Source organism: Electrona antarctica (genome assembly GCF_951216825.1).
Source record: "Electrona antarctica genome assembly, chromosome: 24".
Classification (NCBI taxonomy): Eukaryota; Metazoa; Chordata; class Actinopteri; order Myctophiformes; family Myctophidae; genus Electrona; species Electrona antarctica.
The window spans coordinates 968,831-988,563 of record NC_136803.1 but is presented as its reverse complement, the minus strand read 5'-3'; positions in this window follow the sequence as shown (position 1 = coordinate 988,563).

The following is a 19,733-nucleotide window of genomic DNA, read 5'->3' as shown; positions in this document are numbered from 1 at the left end:
GACCTTTTGACCTTTGACCTTTCTAGCGTTTTGGCCAAAAAAAAGCAGTTTTCTATGCATTTCAGGGGTACTGTGGGTTTTTTTGAACCCCCAATTTTTGTATTGGCTGTGCCAAAAAAAGCAGTTTTCTATGCATTTCAGGGGTACTGTGGGGTTTTTTGAACCCCCAATTTTTTTATTGGCTGTGCCAAAAAAAAGCAGTTTTCTATGCATTTCAGGGGTACTGTGGGGTTTTTTGAACCCCCAATTTTTGTATTGGCTGTGCCAAAAAAAAGCAGTTTTCTATGCATTTCAGGGGTACTGTGGGGTTTTTTGAACCCCCAATTTTTTTATTGGCTGTGCCAAAAAAAAGCAGTTTTCTATGCATTTCAGGGGTACTGTGGGGTTTTTTTAACCCCCAATTTTTTTATTGGCTGTGAAAAAAGCGCATCGTGGCATTTTGACCTTTCTAGCGATTTGACCTTTGACCTTTTGACCTTTGACCTTTGATATTTTGACCTTTCTAGCGATTTGACCTTTGACCTTTGACCTTTTGACCTTTGCCCTTTTGACCTTTGACCTTTCTAGCGTTTTGGCCAAAAAAAAGCAGTTTTCTATGCATTTCAGGGGTACTGTGGGGTTTTTTGAACCCCCAATTTTTTTATTGGCTGTGCCAAAAAAAAGCAGTTTTCTATGCATTTCAGGGGTACTGTGGGGTTTTTTGAACCCCCAATTTTTTTATTGGCTGTGCCAAAAAAAAGCAGTTTTCTATGCATTTCAGGGATACTGTGGGGTTTTTAGATTTTTTTTATTGGCTGTGCCAAAAAAAAAGCAGTTTTCTATGCATTTCAGGGGTACTGTGGGGTTTTTTGAACCCCCAATTTTTTTATTGGCTGTGCCAAAAAAAAGCAGTTTTCTATGCATTTCAGGGGTACTGTGGGGTTTTTTGAACCCCCAATTTTTGTATTGGCTGTGCCAAAAAAAAGCAGTTTTCTATGCATTTCAGGGGTACTGTGGGGTTTTTTGATTTTTTTATTGGCTGTGCCAAAAAAAAGCAGTTTTCTATGCATTTCAGGGGTACTGTGGGGTTTTTTGAACCCCCAATTTTTTTATTGGCTGTGCCAAAAAAAGCAGTTTTCTATGCATTTCAGGGGTTTTGACCTTTGACCTTTCTAGCGTTTTGACCTTTGACCTTTCTAGCGATGAAAAAGCGCATCGTGACGTTTTGAAAAAACCGCATCGTGGCATTTTGACCTTTCTATCGATTTGACCTTTTGACCTTTGACCTTTTGACCTTTGACCTTTCTAGCGTTTTGGCCAAAAAAAGCAGTTTTCTATGCATTTCAGGGGTACTGTGGGGTTTTTTGAACCCCCAATTTTTGTATTGGCTGTGCCAAAAAAAAGCAGTTTTCTATGCATTTCAGGGGTACTGTGGGGTTTTTTGAACCCCCAATTTTTGTATTGGCTGTGCCAAAAAAAAGCAGTTTTCTATGCATTTCAGGGGTACTGTGGGGTTTTTTGAACCCCCAATTTTTTTATTGGCTGTGCCAAAAAAAAGCAGTTTTCTATGCATTTCACGGGTTTTGACCTTTGACCTTTCTAGTGTTTTGACCTTTGACCTTTCTAGCGATGAAAAAAGCGCATCGTGGCATTTTGACCTTTCTAGCGATTTGACCTTTGACCTTTTGACCTTTGATGTTTTGATTTTTGACCTTTCTAGCGATTTGACCTTTGACCTTTTGACCTTTGACCTTTCTAGCGTTTTGGCCAAAAAAAAGCAGTTTTCTATGCATTTCAGGGGTACTGTGGGGTTTTTTGAAGCCCCAATTTTTTTATTGCCAAAAAAAAGCAGTTTTCTATGCATTTCAGGGGTACTGTGGGGTTTTTTGATTTTTTTATTGGCTGTGCCAAAAAAAAGCAGTTTTCTATGCATTTCAGGGGTACTGTGGGGTTTTTTGAACCCCCTTTTTTTTTATTGGCTGTGCCAAAAAAAAAGCAGTTTTCTATGCATTTCAGGGGTACTGTGGGGTTTTTTGAACCCCCAATTTTTTTATTGGCTGTGCCAAAAAAAGCAGTTTTCTATGCATTTCAGGGGTTTTGACCTTTGACCTTTCTAGTGTTTTGACCTTTGACCTTTCTAGCGATGAAAAAAGCGCATCGTGGCATTTTGACCTTTCTAGCGATTTGACCTTTGACCTTTGACCTTTCTAGCGTTTTGACCTTTGACGTTTTGATTTTTGACCTTTCTAGCGATTTGACCTTTGACCTTTTGACCTTTGACCTTTCTAGCGTTTTGACCTTTGACCTTTCTAGCGATGAAAAAGCGCATCGTGACGTTTTGAAAAAACCGCATCGTGGCATTTTGACCTTTCTATCGATTTGACCCTTTGACCTTTTGACCTTTGACCTTTCTAGCGTTTTGGCCAAAAAAAAGCAGTTTTCTATGCATTTCAGGGGTACTGTGGGTTTTTTTGAACCCCCAATTTTTGTATTGGCTGTGCCAAAAAAAAGCAGTTTTCTATGCATTTCAGGGGTACTGTGGGGTTTTTTGAACCCCCAATTTTTTTATTGGCTGTGCCAAAAAAAAGCAGTTTTCTATGCATTTCAGGGGTACTGTGGGGTTTTTTGAACCCCCAATTTTTTTATTGGATGTGCCAAAAAAAAGGAGTTTTCTATGCATTTCAGGGGTTTTGACCTTTGACCTTTCTAGTGTTTTGACCTTTGACCTTTCTAGCGATGAAAAAAGCGCATCGTGGCATTTTGACCTTTCTAGCGATTTGACCTTTTGACCTTTTGACCTTTTGACCTTTGATGTTTTGATTTTTAAACTTTCTAGCGATTTGACCTTTGACCTTTTGACCTTTTGACCTTTGACCTTTTGACCTTTGACCTTTCTAGCGTTTTGGCCAAAAAAAAAGCAGTTTTCTATGCATTTCAGGGGTACTGTGAGGTTTTTTGAACCCCCAATTTTGTTATTGGCTGTGCCAAAAAAAATCAGTTTTCTATGCATTTCAGGGGTACTGTGGGGTTTTTTGAACCCCCAATTTTTGTATTGGCTGTGCCAAAAAAAAGCAGTTTTCTATGCATTTCAGGGGTACTGTGGGGTTTTTTTATTTTTTTATTGGCTGTGCCAAAAAAAAGCAGTTTTCTATGCATTTCAGGGGTACTGTGGGGTTTTTTGAACCCCCAATTTTTTTATTGGCTGTGCCAAAAAAAAGCAGTTTTCTATGCATTTCAGGGGTACTGTGGGGTTTTTTGAACCCCCAATTTTTTTATTGGCTGTGCCAAAAAAAGCAGTTTTCTATGCATTTCAGGGGTTTTGACCTTTGACCTTTCTAGCGTTTTGACCTTTGACCTTTCTAGCGATGAAAAAGCGCATCGTGACGTTTTGAAAAAACCGCATCGTGGCATTTTGACCTTTCTATCGATTTGACCCTTTGACCTTTTGACCTTTGACCTTTCTAGCGTTTTGGCCAAAAAAAAGCAGTTTTCTATGCATTTCAGGGGTACTGTGGGTTTTTTTGAACCCCCAATTTTTGTATTGGCTGTGCCAAAAAAAAGCAGTTTTCTATGCATTTCAGGGGTACTGTGGGGTTTTTTGAACCCCCAATTTTTTTATTGGCTGTGCCAAAAAAAAGCAGTTTTCTATGCATTTCAGGGGTACTGTGGGGTTTTTTGAACCCCCAATTTTTTTATTGGCTGTGCCAAAAAAAAGCAGTTTTCTATGCATTTCAGGGGTTTTGACCTTTGACCTTTCTAGTGTTTTGACCTTTGACCTTTCTAGCGATGAAAAAAGCGCATCGTGGCATTTTGACCTTTCTAGCGATTTGACCTTTTGACCTTTTGACCTTTGACCTTTGATGTTTTGATTTTTAAACTTTCTAGCGATTTGACCTTTGACCTTTTGACCTTTTGACCTTTGACCTTTTGACCTTTGACCTTTCTAGCGTTTTGGCCAAAAAAAAAGCAGTTTTCTATGCATTTCAGGGGTACTGTGAGGTTTTTTGAACCCCCAATTTTTTTATTGGCTGTGCCAAAAAAAAATCAGTTTTCTATGCATTTCAGGGGTACTGTGGGGTTTTTTGAACCCCCAATTTTTGTATTGGCTGTGCCAAAAAAAAGCAGTTTTCTATGCATTTCAGGGGTACTGTGGGGTTTTTTTTATTTTTTTATTGGCTGTGCCTTAAAAAAGCAGTTTTCTATGCATTTCAGGGGTACTGTGGGGTTTTTTGAACCCCCAATTTTTTTATTGGCTGTGCCAAAAAAAAGCAGTTTTCTATGCATTTCAGGGGTTTTGACCTTTGACCTTTCTAGCGATTTGACCTTTGACCTTTTGACCTTTTGACCTTTTGACCTTTGACCTTTCTGGCGTTTTGACCTTTGACCTTTCTAGCGATGAAAAAGCGCATCGTGACGTTTTGAAAAAACGCATCGTGGCATTTTGACCTTTCTATCGATTTGACCTTTTGACCTTTGACCTTTTGACCTTTGACCTTTCTAGCGTTTTGGCCAAAAAAAAGCAGTTTTCTATGCATTTCAGGGGTACTGTGGGGTTTTTTGAACCCCCAATTTTTTTATTGCCAAAAAAAAGCAGTTTTCTATGCATTTCAGGGGTACTGTGGGGTTTTTTGATTTTTTTATTGGCTGTGCCAAAAAAAAGCAGTTTTCTATGCATTTCAGGGGTACTGTGGGGTTTTTTGAACCCCCTTTTCTTTTATTGGCTGTGCCAAAAAAAATCAGTTTTCTATGCATTTCAGGGGTACTGTGGGGTTTTTTGAACCCCCAATTTTTGTATTGGCTGTGCCAAAAAAAAGCAGTTTTCTATGCATTTCAGGGGTACTGTGGGGTTTTTTTATTTTTTTATTGGCTGTGCCAAAAAAAAGCAGTTTTCTATGCATTTCAGGGGTACTGTGGGGTTTTTTGAACCCCCAATTTTTTTATTGGCTGTGCCAAAAAAAAGCAGTTTTCTATGCATTTCAGGGGTACTGTGGGGTTTTTTGAACCCCCAATTTTTTTATTGGCTGTGCCAAAAAAAGCAGTTTTCTATGCATTTCAGGGGTTTTGACCTTTGACCTTTCTAGCGTTTTGACCTTTGACCTTTCTAGCGATGAAAAGGCGCATCGTGACGTTTTGAAAAAACCGCATCGTGGCATTTTGACCTTTCTATCGATTTGACCTTTTGACCTTTGACCTTTTGACCTTTGACCTTTCTAGCGTTTTGGCCAAAAAAAGCAGTTTTCTATGCATTTCAGGGGTACTGTGGGGTTTTTTTATTTTTTTATTGGCTGTGCCAAAAAAAAAGCAGTTTTCTATGCATTTCAGGGGTACTGTGGGGTTTTTTGAACCCCCAATTTTTTTATTGGCTGTGCCAAAAAAAAACAGTTTTCTATGCATTTCAGGGGTACTGTGGGGTTTTTTGAACCCCCAATTTTTTTATTGGCTGTGCCAAAAAAAAGCAGTTTTCTATGCATTTCAGGGGTTTTGACCTTTGACCTTTCTAGTGTTTTGACCTTTGACCTTTCTAGCGATTTGACCTTTGACCTTTTGACCTTTGATGTTTTGATTTTTTGACCTTTCTAGCGATTTGACCTTTGACCTTTTGACCCTTTGACCTTTTGACCTTTGACCTTTCTAGCGTTTTGGCCAAAAAAAAGCAGTTTTCTATGCATTTCAGGGGTACTGTGGGGTTTTTTGAACCCCCAATTTTTTTATTGGCTGTGCCAAAAAAAAGCAGTTTTCTATGCAATTCAGGGGTACTGTGGGGTTTTTTGAACCCCCAATTTTTTTATTGGCTGTGCCAAAAAAAAGCAGTTTTCTATGCATTTCACGGGTTTTGACCTTTGACCTTTCTAGTGTTTTGACCTTTGACCTTTCTAGCGATGAAAAAAGCACATCGTGGCATTTTGACCTTTCTAGCGATTTGACCTTTGACCTTTTGACCTTTGACCTTTGATGTTTTGATTTTTGACCTTTCTAGCGATTTGACCTTTGACCTTTTGACCTTTGACCTTTTGACCTTTGACCTTTCTAGCGTTTTGGCCAAAAAAAAGCAGTTTTCTATGCATTTCAGGGGTACTGTGGGGTTTTTTGAAGCCCCAATTTTTTTATTGCCAAAAAAAAGCAGTTTTCTATGCATTTCAGGGGTACTGTGGGTTTTTTTTTATTTTTTTATTGGCTGTGCCAAAAAAAAGCAGTTTTCTATGCATTTCAGGGGTACTGTGGGGTTTTTTGAACCCCCTTTTTTTTTATTGGCTGTGCCAAAAAAAAAGCAGTTTTCTATGCATTTCAGGGGTACTGTGGGGTTTTTTGAACCCCCAATTTTTTTATTGGCTGTGCCAAAAAAAGCAGTTTTCTATGCATTTCAGGGGTTTTGACCTTTGACCTTTCTAGTGTTTTGACCTTTGACCTTTCTAGCGATGAAAAAAGCGCATCGTGGCATTTTGACCTTTCTAGCGATTTGACCTTTGACCTTTGACCTTTCTAGCGTTTTGACCTTTGACGTTTTGATTTTTGACCTTTCTAGCGATTTGACCTTTGACCTTTTGACCTTTGACCTTTTGACCTTTGACCTTTCTAGCGTTTTGACCTTTGACCTTTCTAGCGATGAAAAAGCGCATCGTGACGTTTTGAAAAAACCGCATCGTGGCATTTTGACCTTTCTATCGATTTGACCCTTTGACCTTTTGACCTTTGACCTTTCTAGCGTTTTGGCCAAAAAAAAGCAGTTTTCTATGCATTTCAGGGGTACTGTGGGTTTTTTTGAACCCCCAATTTTTGTATTGGCTGTGCCAAAAAAAAGCAGTTTTCTATGCATTTCAGGGGTACTGTGGGGTTTTTTGAACCCCCAATTTTTTTATTGGCTGTGCCAAAAAAAAGCAGTTTTCTATGCATTTCAGGGGTACTGTGGGGTTTTTTGAACCCCCAATTTTTTTATTGGCTGTGCCAAAAAAAAGCAGTTTTCTATGCATTTCAGGGGTTTTGACCTTTGACCTTTCTAGTGTTTTGACCTTTGACCTTTCTAGCGATGAAAAAAGCGCATCGTGGCATTTTGACCTTTCTAGCGATTTGACCTTTTGACCTTTTGACCTTTGACCTTTGATGTTTTGATTTTTAAACTTTCTAGCGATTTGACCTTTGACCTTTTGACCTTTTGACCTTTGACCTTTTGACCTTTGACCTTTCTAGCGTTTTGGCCAAAAAAAAAGCAGTTTTCTATGCATTTCAGGGGTACTGTGAGGTTTTTTGAACCCCCAATTTTTGTATTGGCTGTGCCAAAAAAAAGCAGTTTTCTATGCATTTCAGGGGTACTGTGGGGTTTTTTTATTTTTTTATTGGCTGTGCCAAAAAAAAGCAGTTTTCTATGCATTTCAGGGGTACTGTGGGGTTTTTTGAACCCCCAATTTTTTTATTGGCTGTGCCAAAAAAAAGCAGTTTTCTATGCATTTCAGGGGTACTGTGGGGTTTTTTGAACCCCCAATTTTTTTATTGGCTGTGCCAAAAAAAGCAGTTTTCTATGCATTTCAGGGGTTTTGACCTTTGACCTTTCTAGCGTTTTGACCTTTGACCTTTCTAGCGATGAAAAAGCGCATCGTGACGTTTTGAAAAAACCGCATCGTGGCATTTTGACCTTTCTATCGATTTGACCTTTTGACCTTTGACCTTTTGACCTTTGACCTTTCTAGCGTTTTGGCCAAAAAAAGCAGTTTTCTATGCATTTCAGGGGTACTGTGGGGTTTTTTTATTTTTTTATTGGCTGTGCCAAAAAAAAGCAGTTTTCTATGCATTTCAGGGGTACTGTGGGGTTTTTTGAACCCCCAATTTTTTTATTGGCTGTGCCAAAAAAAAACAGTTTTCTATGCATTTCAGGGGTACTGTGGGGTTTTTTGAACCCCCAATTTTTTTATTGGCTGTGCCAAAAAAAAGCAGTTTTCTATGCATTTCAGGGGTTTTGACCTTTGACCTTTCTAGTGTTTTGACCTTTGACCTTTCTAGCGATTTGACCTTTGACCTTTTGACCTTTGATGCTTTGATTTTTTGACCTTTCTAGCGATTTGACCTTTGACCTTTTGACCCTTTGACCTTTTGACCTTTGACCTTTCTAGCGTTTTGGCCAAAAAAAAGCAGTTTTCTATGCATTTCAGGGGTACTGTGGGGTTTTTTGAACCCCCAATTTTTTTATTGGCTGTGCCAAAAAAAGCAGTTTTCTATGCAATTCAGGGGTACTGTGGGGTTTTTTGAACCCCCAATTTTTTTATTGGCTGTGCCAAAAAAAAGCAGTTTTCTATGCATTTCAGGGGTACTTTGGGTTTTTTTTATTTTTTTATTGGCTGTGCCAAAAAAAAGCAGTTTTCTATGCATTTCAGGGGTACTGTGGGGTTTTTTGAACCCCCAATTTTTTTATTGGCTGTGCCAAAAAAAAGCAGTTTTCTATGCATTTCAGGGGTACTGTGGGGTTTTTTGAACCCCCAATTTTTTTATTGGCTGTGCCAAAAAAAAGCAGTTTTCTATGCATTTCAGGGGTTTTGACCTTTGACCTTTCTAGTGTTTTGACCTTTGACCTTTCTAGCGATGAAAAAAGCGCATCGTGGCATTTTGACCTTTCTAGCGATTTGACCTTTTGACCTTTTGACCTTTGACCTTTGATGTTTTGATTTTTAAACTTTCTAGCGATTTGACCTTTTGACCTTTTGACCTTTGACCTTTGACCTTTTGACCTTTGACCTTTCTAGCGTTTTGGCCAAAAAAAAAGCAGTTTTCTATGCATTTCAGGGGTACTGTGAGGTTTTTTGAACCCCCAATTTTTGTATTGGCTGTGCCAAAAAAAAGCAGTTTTCTATGCATTTCAGGGGTACTGTGGGGTTTTTTTATTTTTTTATTGGCTGTGCCAAAAAAAAGCAGTTTTCTATGCATTTCAGGGGTACTGTGGGGTTTTTTGAACCCCCAATTTTTTTATTGGCTGTGCCAAAAAAAAGCAGTTTTCTATGCATTTCAGGGGTTTTGACCTTTGACCTTTCTAGTGTTTTGACCTTTGACCTTTCTAGCGATTTGACCTTTGACCTTTTGACCTTTGATGTTTTGATTTTTTGACCTTTCTAGTGATTTGACCTTTGACCTTTTGACCCTTTGACCTTTTGACCCTTTGACCTTTCTAGCGTTTTGGCCAAAAAAAAGCAGTTTTCTATGCATTTCAGGGGTACTGTGGGGTTTTTTGAACCCCCAATTTTTTTATTGGCTGTGCCAAAAAAAGCAGTTTTCTATGCAATTCAGGGGTACTGTGGGGTTTTTTGAACCCCCAATTTTTTTATTGGCTGTGCCAAAAAAAAGCAGTTTTCTATGCATTTCAGGGGTACTTTGGGGTTTTTTTATTTTTTTATTGGCTGTGCCAAAAAAAAGCAGTTTTCTATGCATTTCAGGGGTACTGTGGGGTTTTTTGAACCCCCAATTTTTTTATTGGCTGTGCCAAAAAAAAACAGTTTTCTATGCATTTCAGGGGTACTGTGGGGTTTTTTGAACCCCCAATTTTTGTATTGGCTGTGCCAAAAAAAAGCAGTTTTCTATGCATTTCAGGGGTACTGTGGGGTTTTTTTATTTTTTTATTGGCTGTGCCAAAAAAAAGCAGTTTTCTATGCATTTCAGGGGTACTGTGGGGTTTTTTGAACCCCTAATTTTTTTATTGGCTGTGCCAAAAAAAAGCAGTTTTCTATGCATTTCAGGGGTACTGTGGGGTTTTTTGAACCCCCAATTTTTTTATTGGCTGTGCCAAAAAAAGCAGTTTTCTATGCATTTCAGGGGTACTGTGGGGTTTTTTGAACCCCCAATTTTTGTATTGGCTGTGCCAAAAAAAAGCAGTTTTCTATGCATTTCAGGGGTACTGTGGGGTTTTTTTATTTTTTTATTGGCTGTGCCAAAAAAAAGCAGTTTTCTATGCATTTCAGGGGTACTGTGGGGTTTTTTGAACCCCCAATTTTTTTATTGGCTGTGCCAAAAAAAAGCAGTTTTCTATGCATTTCAGGGGTACTGTGGGGTTTTTTGAACCCCCAATTTTTTTATTGGCTGTGCCAAAAAAAGCAGTTTTCTATGCATTTCAGGGGTTTTGACCTTTGACCTTTCTAGTGTTTTGACCTTTGACCTTTCTAGCGATGAAAAAAGCGCATCGTGGCATTTTGACCTTTCTAGCGATTTGACCTTTGACCTTTGACCTTTGACCTTTCTAGCGTTTTGACCTTTGACGTTTTGATTTTTGACCTTTCTAGCGATTTGACCTTTGACCTTTTGACATTTGACCTTTTGACCTTTGACCTTTCTAGCGTTTTGACCTTTGACCTTTCTAGCGATGAAAAAGCGCATCGTGACGTTTTGAAAAAACCGCATCGTGGCATTTTGACCTTTCTATCGATTTGACCTTTTGACCTTTGACCTTTTGACCTTTGACCTTTCTAGCGTTTTGGCCAAAAAAAAGCAGTTTTCTATGCATTTCAGGGGTACTGTGGGTTTTTTTGAACCCCCAATTTTTGTATTGGCTGTGCCAAAAAAAGCAGTTTTCTATGCATTTCAGGGGTACTGTGGGGTTTTTTGAACCCCCAATTTTTTTATTGGCTGTGCCAAAAAAAAGCAGTTTTCTATGCATTTCAGGGGTACTGTGGGGTTTTTTGAACCCCCAATTTTTGTATTGGCTGTGCCAAAAAAAAGCAGTTTTCTATGCATTTCAGGGGTACTGTGGGGTTTTTTGAACCCCCAATTTTTTTATTGGCTGTGCCAAAAAAAAGCAGTTTTCTATGCATTTCAGGGGTACTGTGGGGTTTTTTGAACCCCCAATTTTTTTATTGGCTGTGAAAAAAGCGCATCGTGGCATTTTGACCTTTCTAGCGATTTGACCTTTGACCTTTTGACCTTTGACCTTTGATATTTTGACCTTTCTAGCGATTTGACCTTTGACCTTTGACCTTTTGACCTTTGCCCTTTTGACCTTTGACCTTTCTAGCGTTTTGGCCAAAAAAAAGCAGTTTTCTATGCATTTCAGGGGTACTGTGGGGTTTTTTGAACCCCCAATTTTTTTATTGGCTGTTCCAAAAAAAAGCAGTTTTCTATGCATTTCAGGGGTACTGTGGGGTTTTTTGAACCCCCAATTTTTTTATTGGCTGTGCCAAAAAAAAGCAGTTTTCTATGCATTTCAGGGGTACTGTGGGGTTTTTAGATTTTTTTTATTGGCTGTGCCAAAAAAAAAGCAGTTTTCTATGCATTTCAGGGGTACTGTGGGGTTTTTTGAACCCCCAATTTTTGTATTGGCTGTGCCAAAAAAAAGCAGTTTTCTATGCATTTCAGGGGTACTGTGGGGTTTTTAGATTTTTTTTATTGGCTGTGCCAAAAAAAAAGCAGTTTTCTATGCATTTCAGGGGTACTGTGGGGTTTTTTGAACCCCCAATTTTTTTATTGGCTGTGCCAAAAAAAAGCAGTTTTCTATGCATTTCAGGGGTACTGTGGGGTTTTTTGAACCCCCAATTTTTGTATTGGCTGTGCCAAAAAAAAGCAGTTTTCTATGCATTTCAGGGGTACTGTGGGGTTTTTTGATTTTTTTATTGGCTGTGCCAAAAAAAAGCAGTTTTCTATGCATTTCAGGGGTACTGTGGGGTTTTTTGAACCCCCAATTTTTTTATTGGCTGTGCCAAAAAAAGCAGTTTTCTATGCATTTCAGGGGTTTTGACCTTTGACCTTTCTAGCGTTTTGACCTTTGACCTTTCTAGCGATGAAAAAGCGCATCGTGACGTTTTGAAAAAACCGCATCGTGGCATTTTGACCTTTCTATCGATTTGACCTTTTGACCTTTGACCTTTTGACCTTTGACCTTTCTAGCGTTTTGGCCAAAAAAAGCAGTTTTCTATGCATTTCAGGGGTACTGTGGGGTTTTTTGAACCCCCAATTTTTGTATTGGCTGTGCCAAAAAAAAGCAGTTTTCTATGCATTTCAGGGGTACTGTGGGGTTTTTTGAACCCCCAATTTTTGTATTGGCTGTGCCAAAAAAAAGCAGTTTTCTATGCATTTCAGGGGTACTGTGGGGTTTTTTGAACCCCCTTTTTTTTTATTGGCTGTGCCAAAAAAAAGCAGTTTTCTATGCATTTCAGGGGTACTGTGGGGTTTTTTGAACCCCCAATTTTTTTATTGGCTGTGCCAAAAAAAGCAGTTTTCTATGCATTTCAGGGGTTTTGACCTTTGACCTTTCTAGTGTTTTGACCTTTGACCTTTCTAGCGATGAAAAAAGCGCATCGTGGCATTTTGACCTTTCTAGCGATTTGACCTTTGACCTTTGACCTTTGACCTTTCTAGCGTTTTGACCTTTGACGTTTTGATTTTTGACCTTTCTAGCGATTTGACCTTTGACCTTTTGACATTTGACCTTTTGACCTTTGACCTTTCTAGCGTTTTGACCTTTGACCTTTCTAGCGATGAAAAAGCGCATCGTGACGTTTTGAAAAAACCGCATCGTGGCATTTTGACCTTTCTATCGATTTGACCTTTTGACCTTTGACCTTTTGACCTTTGACCTTTCTAGCGTTTTGGCCAAAAAAAAGCAGTTTTCTATGCATTTCAGGGGTACTGTGGGTTTTTTTGAACCCCCAATTTTTGTATTGGCTGTGCCAAAAAAAGCAGTTTTCTATGCATTTCAGGGGTACTGTGGGGTTTTTTGAACCCCCAATTTTTTTATTGGCTGTGCCAAAAAAAAGCAGTTTTCTATGCATTTCAGGGGTACTGTGGGGTTTTTTGAACCCCCAATTTTTGTATTGGCTGTGCCAAAAAAAAGCAGTTTTCTATGCATTTCAGGGGTACTGTGGGGTTTTTTGAACCCCCAATTTTTTTATTGGCTGTGCCAAAAAAAAGCAGTTTTCTATGCATTTCAGGGGTACTGTGGGGTTTTTTTAACCCCCAATTTTTTTATTGGCTGTGAAAAAAGCGCATCGTGGCATTTTGACCTTTCTAGCGATTTGACCTTTGACCTTTTGACCTTTGACCTTTGATATTTTGACCTTTCTAGCGATTTGACCTTTGACCTTTGACCTTTTGACCTTTGCCCTTTTGACCTTTGACCTTTCTAGCGTTTTGGCCAAAAAAAAGCAGTTTTCTATGCATTTCAGGGGTACTGTGGGGTTTTTTGAACCCCCAATTTTTTTATTGGCTGTGCCAAAAAAAAGCAGTTTTCTATGCATTTCAGGGGTACTGTGGGGTTTTTTGAACCCCCAATTTTTTTATTGGCTGTGCCAAAAAAAAGCAGTTTTCTATGCATTTCAGGGATACTGTGGGGTTTTTAGATTTTTTTTATTGGCTGTGCCAAAAAAAAAGCAGTTTTCTATGCATTTCAGGGGTACTGTGGGGTTTTTTGAACCCCCAATTTTTTTATTGGCTGTGCCAAAAAAAAGCAGTTTTCTATGCATTTCAGGGGTACTGTGGGGTTTTTTGAACCCCCAATTTTTGTATTGGCTGTGCCAAAAAAAAGCAGTTTTCTATGCATTTCAGGGGTACTGTGGGGTTTTTTGATTTTTTTATTGGCTGTGCCAAAAAAAAGCAGTTTTCTATGCATTTCAGGGGTACTGTGGGGTTTTTTGAACCCCCAATTTTTTTATTGGCTGTGCCAAAAAAAGCAGTTTTCTATGCATTTCAGGGGTTTTGACCTTTGACCTTTCTAGCGTTTTGACCTTTGACCTTTCTAGCGATGAAAAAGCGCATCGTGACGTTTTGAAAAAACCGCATCGTGGCATTTTGACCTTTCTATCGATTTGACCTTTTGACCTTTGACCTTTTGACCTTTGACCTTTCTAGCGTTTTGGCCAAAAAAAGCAGTTTTCTATGCATTTCAGGGGTACTGTGGGGTTTTTTGAACCCCCAATTTTTGTATTGGCTGTGCCAAAAAAAAGCAGTTTTCTATGCATTTCAGGGGTACTGTGGGGTTTTTTGAACCCCCAATTTTTGTATTGGCTGTGCCAAAAAAAAGCAGTTTTCTATGCATTTCAGGGGTACTGTGGGGTTTTTTGAACCCCCAATTTTTTTATTGGCTGTGCCAAAAAAAAGCAGTTTTCTATGCATTTCACGGGTTTTGACCTTTGACCTTTCTAGTGTTTTGACCTTTGACCTTTCTAGCGATGAAAAAAGCGCATCGTGGCATTTTGACCTTTCTAGCGATTTGACCTTTGACCTTTTGACCTTTGATGTTTTGATTTTTGACCTTTCTAGCGATTTGACCTTTGACCTTTTGACCTTTGACCTTTCTAGCGTTTTGGCCAAAAAAAAGCAGTTTTCTATGCATTTCAGGGGTACTGTGGGGTTTTTTGAAGCCCCAATTTTTTTATTGCCAAAAAAAAGCAGTTTTCTATGCATTTCAGGGGTACTGTGGGGTTTTTTGATTTTTTTATTGGCTGTGCCAAAAAAAAGCAGTTTTCTATGCATTTCAGGGGTACTGTGGGGTTTTTTGAACCCCCTTTTTTTTTATTGGCTGTGCCAAAAAAAAAGCAGTTTTCTATGCATTTCAGGGGTACTGTGGGGTTTTTTGAACCCCCAATTTTTTTATTGGCTGTGCCAAAAAAAGCAGTTTTCTATGCATTTCAGGGGTTTTGACCTTTGACCTTTCTAGTGTTTTGACCTTTGACCTTTCTAGCGATGAAAAAAGCGCATCGTGGCATTTTGACCTTTCTAGCGATTTGACCTTTGACCTTTGACCTTTCTAGCGTTTTGACCTTTGACGTTTTGATTTTTGACCTTTCTAGCGATTTGACCTTTGACCTTTTGACCTTTGACCTTTCTAGCGTTTTGACCTTTGACCTTTCTAGCGATGAAAAAGCGCATCGTGACGTTTTGAAAAAACCGCATCGTGGCATTTTGACCTTTCTATCGATTTGACCCTTTGACCTTTTGACCTTTGACCTTTCTAGCGTTTTGGCCAAAAAAAAGCAGTTTTCTATGCATTTCAGGGGTACTGTGGGTTTTTTTGAACCCCCAATTTTTGTATTGGCTGTGCCAAAAAAAAGCAGTTTTCTATGCATTTCAGGGGTACTGTGGGGTTTTTTGAACCCCCAATTTTTTTATTGGCTGTGCCAAAAAAAAGCAGTTTTCTATGCATTTCAGGGGTACTGTGGGGTTTTTTGAACCCCCAATTTTTTTATTGGATGTGCCAAAAAAAAGGAGTTTTCTATGCATTTCAGGGGTTTTGACCTTTGACCTTTCTAGTGTTTTGACCTTTGACCTTTCTAGCGATGAAAAAAGCGCATCGTGGCATTTTGACCTTTCTAGCGATTTGACCTTTTGACCTTTTGACCTTTTGACCTTTGATGTTTTGATTTTTAAACTTTCTAGCGATTTGACCTTTGACCTTTTGACCTTTTGACCTTTGACCTTTTGACCTTTGACCTTTCTAGCGTTTTGGCCAAAAAAAAAGCAGTTTTCTATGCATTTCAGGGGTACTGTGAGGTTTTTTGAACCCCCAATTTTGTTATTGGCTGTGCCAAAAAAAATCAGTTTTCTATGCATTTCAGGGGTACTGTGGGGTTTTTTGAACCCCCAATTTTTGTATTGGCTGTGCCAAAAAAAAGCAGTTTTCTATGCATTTCAGGGGTACTGTGGGGTTTTTTTATTTTTTTATTGGCTGTGCCAAAAAAAAGCAGTTTTCTATGCATTTCAGGGGTACTGTGGGGTTTTTTGAACCCCCAATTTTTTTATTGGCTGTGCCAAAAAAAAGCAGTTTTCTATGCATTTCAGGGGTACTGTGGGGTTTTTTGAACCCCCAATTTTTTTATTGGCTGTGCCAAAAAAAGCAGTTTTCTATGCATTTCAGGGGTTTTGACCTTTGACCTTTCTAGCGTTTTGACCTTTGACCTTTCTAGCGATGAAAAAGCGCATCGTGACGTTTTGAAAAAACCGCATCGTGGCATTTTGACCTTTCTATCGATTTGACCCTTTGACCTTTTGACCTTTGACCTTTCTAGCGTTTTGGCCAAAAAAAAGCAGTTTTCTATGCATTTCAGGGGTACTGTGGGTTTTTTTGAACCCCCAATTTTTGTATTGGCTGTGCCAAAAAAAAGCAGTTTTCTATGCATTTCAGGGGTACTGTGGGGTTTTTTGAACCCCCAATTTTTTTATTGGCTGTGCCAAAAAAAAGCAGTTTTCTATGCATTTCAGGGGTACTGTGGGGTTTTTTGAACCCCCAATTTTTTTATTGGCTGTGCCAAAAAAAAGCAGTTTTCTATGCATTTCAGGGGTTTTGACCTTTGACCTTTCTAGTGTTTTGACCTTTGACCTTTCTAGCGATGAAAAAAGCGCATCGTGGCATTTTGACCTTTCTAGCGATTTGACCTTTTGACCTTTTGACCTTTGACCTTTGATGTTTTGATTTTTAAACTTTCTAGCGATTTGACCTTTGACCTTTTGACCTTTTGACCTTTGACCTTTTGACCTTTGACCTTTCTAGCGTTTTGGCCAAAAAAAAAGCAGTTTTCTATGCATTTCAGGGGTACTGTGAGGTTTTTTGAACCCCCAATTTTTTTATTGGCTGTGCCAAAAAAAAATCAGTTTTCTATGCATTTCAGGGGTACTGTGGGGTTTTTTGAACCCCCAATTTTTGTATTGGCTGTGCCAAAAAAAAGCAGTTTTCTATGCATTTCAGGGGTACTGTGGGGTTTTTTTTATTTTTTTATTGGCTGTGCCTTAAAAAAGCAGTTTTCTATGCATTTCAGGGGTACTGTGGGGTTTTTTGAACCCCCAATTTTTTTATTGGCTGTGCCAAAAAAAAGCAGTTTTCTATGCATTTCAGGGGTTTTGACCTTTGACCTTTCTAGCGATTTGACCTTTGACCTTTTGACCTTTTGACCTTTTGACCTTTGACCTTTCTGGCGTTTTGACCTTTGACCTTTCTAGCGATGAAAAAGCGCATCGTGACGTTTTGAAAAAACGCATCGTGGCATTTTGACCTTTCTATCGATTTGACCTTTTGACCTTTGACCTTTTGACCTTTGACCTTTCTAGCGTTTTGGCCAAAAAAAAGCAGTTTTCTATGCATTTCAGGGGTACTGTGGGGTTTTTTGAACCCCCAATTTTTTTATTGCCAAAAAAAAGCAGTTTTCTATGCATTTCAGGGGTACTGTGGGGTTTTTTGATTTTTTTATTGGCTGTGCCAAAAAAAAGCAGTTTTCTATGCATTTCAGGGGTACTGTGGGGTTTTTTGAACCCCCTTTTCTTTTATTGGCTGTGCCAAAAAAAATCAGTTTTCTATGCATTTCAGGGGTACTGTGGGGTTTTTTGAACCCCCAATTTTTGTATTGGCTGTGCCAAAAAAAAGCAGTTTTCTATGCATTTCAGGGGTACTGTGGGGTTTTTTTATTTTTTTATTGGCTGTGCCAAAAAAAAGCAGTTTTCTATGCATTTCAGGGGTACTGTGGGGTTTTTTGAACCCCCAATTTTTTTATTGGCTGTGCCAAAAAAAAGCAGTTTTCTATGCATTTCAGGGGTACTGTGGGGTTTTTTGAACCCCCAATTTTTTTATTGGCTGTGCCAAAAAAAGCAGTTTTCTATGCATTTCAGGGGTTTTGACCTTTGACCTTTCTAGCGTTTTGACCTTTGACCTTTCTAGCGATGAAAAGGCGCATCGTGACGTTTTGAAAAAACCGCATCGTGGCATTTTGACCTTTCTATCGATTTGACCTTTTGACCTTTGACCTTTTGACCTTTGACCTTTCTAGCGTTTTGGCCAAAAAAAGCAGTTTTCTATGCATTTCAGGGGTACTGTGGGGTTTTTTTATTTTTTTATTGGCTGTGCCAAAAAAAAAGCAGTTTTCTATGCATTTCAGGGGTACTGTGGGGTTTTTTGAACCCCCAATTTTTTTATTGGCTGTGCCAAAAAAAAACAGTTTTCTATGCATTTCAGGGGTACTGTGGGGTTTTTTGAACCCCCAATTTTTTTATTGGCTGTGCCAAAAAAAAGCAGTTTTCTATGCATTTCAGGGGTTTTGACCTTTGACCTTTCTAGTGTTTTGACCTTTGACCTTTCTAGCGATTTGACCTTTGACCTTTTGACCTTTGATGTTTTGATTTTTTGACCTTTCTAGCGATTTGACCTTTGACCTTTTGACCCTTTGACCTTTTGACCTTTGACCTTTCTAGCGTTTTGGCCAAAAAAAAGCAGTTTTCTATGCATTTCAGGGGTACTGTGGGGTTTTTTGAACCCCCAATTTTTTTATTGGCTGTGCCAAAAAAAAGCAGTTTTCTATGCAATTCAGGGGTACTGTGGGGTTTTTTGAACCCCCAATTTTTTTATTGGCTGTGCCAAAAAAAAGCAGTTTTCTATGCATTTCACGGGTTTTGACCTTTGACCTTTCTAGTGTTTTGACCTTTGACCTTTCTAGCGATGAAAAAAGCACATCGTGGCATTTTGACCTTTCTAGCGATTTGACCTTTGACCTTTTGACCTTTGACCTTTGATGTTTTGATTTTTGACCTTTCTAGCGATTTGACCTTTGACCTTTTGACCTTTGACCTTTTGACCTTTGACCTTTCTAGCGTTTTGGCCAAAAAAAAGCAGTTTTCTATGCATTTCAGGGGTACTGTGGGGTTTTTTGAAGCCCCAATTTTTTTATTGCCAAAAAAAAGCAGTTTTCTATGCATTTCAGGGGTACTGTGGGTTTTTTTTTATTTTTTTATTGGCTGTGCCAAAAAAAAGCAGTTTTCTATGCATTTCAGGGGTACTGTGGGGTTTTTTGAACCCCCTTTTTTTTTATTGGCTGTGCCAAAAAAAAAGCAGTTTTCTATGCATTTCAGGGGTACTGTGGGGTTTTTTGAACCCCCAATTTTTTTATTGGCTGTGCCAAAAAAAGCAGTTTTCTATGCATTTCAGGGGTTTTGACCTTTGACCTTTCTAGTGTTTTGACCTTTGACCTTTCTAGCGATGAAAAAAGCGCATCGTGGCATTTTGACCTTTCTAGCGATTTGACCTTTGACCTTTGACCTTTCTAGCGTTTTGACCTTTGACGTTTTGATTTTTGACCTTTCTAGCGATTTGACCTTTGACCTTTTGACCTTTGACCTTTTGACCTTTGACCTTTCTAGCGTTTTGACCTTTGACCTTTCTAGCGATGAAAAAGCGCATCGTGACGTTTTGAAAAAACCGCATCGTGGCATTTTGACCTTTCTATCGATTTGACCCTTTGACCTTTTGACCTTTGACCTTTCTAGCGTTTTGGCCAAAAAAAAGCAGTTTTCTATGCATTTCAGGGGTACTGTGGGTTTTTTTGAACCCCCAATTTTTGTATTGGCTGTGCCAAAAAAAAGCAGTTTTCTATGCATTTCAGGGGTACTGTGGGGTTTTTTGAACCCCCAATTTTTTTATTGGCTGTGCCAAAAAAAAGCAGTTTTCTATGCATTTCAGGGGTACTGTGGGGTTTTTTGAACCCCCAATTTTTTTATTGGCTGTGCCAAAAAAAAGCAGTTTTCTATGCATTTCAGGGGTTTTGACCTTTGACCTTTCTAGTGTTTTGACCTTTGACCTTTCTAGCGATGAAAAAAGCGCATCGTGGCATTTTGACCTTTCTAGCGATTTGACCTTTTGACCTTTTGACCTTTGACCTTTGATGTTTTGATTTTTAAACTTTCTAGCGATTTGACCTTTGACCTTTTGACCTTTTGACCTTTGACCTTTTGACCTTTGACCTTTCTAGCGTTTTGGCCAAAAAAAAAGCAGTTTTCTATGCATTTCAGGGGTACTGTGAGGTTTTTTGAACCCCCAA